Source organism: Chrysochloris asiatica, unplaced genomic scaffold (assembly GCF_000296735.1).
Source record: "Chrysochloris asiatica unplaced genomic scaffold, ChrAsi1.0 scaffold00039, whole genome shotgun sequence".
Classification (NCBI taxonomy): Eukaryota; Metazoa; Chordata; class Mammalia; order Afrosoricida; family Chrysochloridae; genus Chrysochloris; species Chrysochloris asiatica.
Window position 1 is genome coordinate 3129874 of NW_006408557.1, and position 1528 is coordinate 3131401.

The following is a 1528-nucleotide window of genomic DNA, read 5'->3' on the forward strand; positions in this document are numbered from 1 at the left end:
GCTATAGGTCAGAATCAACTTAATGACACTTAACAACAACATGTTTTTCTACTGTCTCTACCTCTTCTTAAGAAGTAATCTTTTCTAGTATATATTTATATTCATCTTATTTGGAGTCTTGGTGTGGTGTTGTAGGATAAGCACTGGACTGTTAACTGCAAAGTCAGTGGTTCAAACCCACCAGCTGCTCCTCAGAAACCCCATGTGAGAAAATAAATGTTTATTATATTGAGCTGCTAATACTATTGAAGTAAATTGTTATACTAAATTATTTAGTACTTGGAACTCCTGGTGTGGCATTGTAGAATAAGCACTGAACTGCTATCTGAAAGGTCAGCAATTCAAACCCACCAACTGCACTCAGAACTTCATACAGGGCCAATGCATGTGGCAAATCATATAATTTTTTCTGTGTTGTATGATAGTTATTAAACAGGACTCCTCTGATTCTCTTATGGGTAATGAACCAGTCAGCTTCTACCATCACACCTTAAACTGCTAAGTTAAAATCTATTCAGCAAAAATGGCTTTGACTCACAGACAATAGCTTTTCTTCTGAATCCATTCACAAATGCTACATAAGTGCTTGTTTGGGTGTTTTATTTAGAAGCAACATGGATAAATATTTGAAAGATTACTGCTAATGACAAAGCAAAAGTGAACTGTAAAATATCTTTAATGACTGCTTTAAAATCTGCATTCTGCAAATAGAGTTGATAGAAAAAAAAAGGAACATGTAAAATAACAGCAGGTGAGTTCTTCGTACTGTGTGTATGTGTGTGTGTGTGTGTGTGTGTGTGTGTGTGTGTAATCTATATGAAGCAAATCATGTTTGCAAAATAAAACCCATATCTGCTGAATAGAAAGCAGCTTCATTCAACAGACACATCTGCCAGGGAAATCTTGAGCTGTAATTTAGATGTTATAGTCTAAGAATAGACTACATTGCTTTTAAATGCATCACTTCTCCAATGTATTTATTTCATTCTTTGATCAAATATGTCAGCTGAGGAAGAAAATGGTCACTTATTTCTTTTTGAAAGTAGGAGGAAAATAAGATTTACATTAAATAGCAATCATCATGATGCTCATAAAAATTTCCAACTATTTATCAACATGCCTGGTTTGCAATGGCAATTTACTTAATCAAATTTGCATCTTCAGTAATACTGCAACTTCCATGCTGGAGGCAGTAGTTATTGCAGGGAACAGGCAGGTTGGTCACATGTACACATGGCTGTGTAATTGTCAGAAAATGTCCTTGTGTCACACGGGCCATGGCTCAGAGTGAAAACAGTCATGTTCGTGTTTCTGCAGCCTAGAAGGAGACAGTGTCATTTTAGTAGTGAAATTATAGCAGTCATGGATGACTGACTGTCTTGATCATTTACAGGCCAATTGTAAAGCTATTGATGGGGTCACTGGGCAGCACAATCCAATTCAGTCATTAAGACAACTCTAGTAACCACACTCTAAAATGGTTGGCCTGGTTATTTCTTAGTGTTATAATTGGATCAGCCACAGAGAG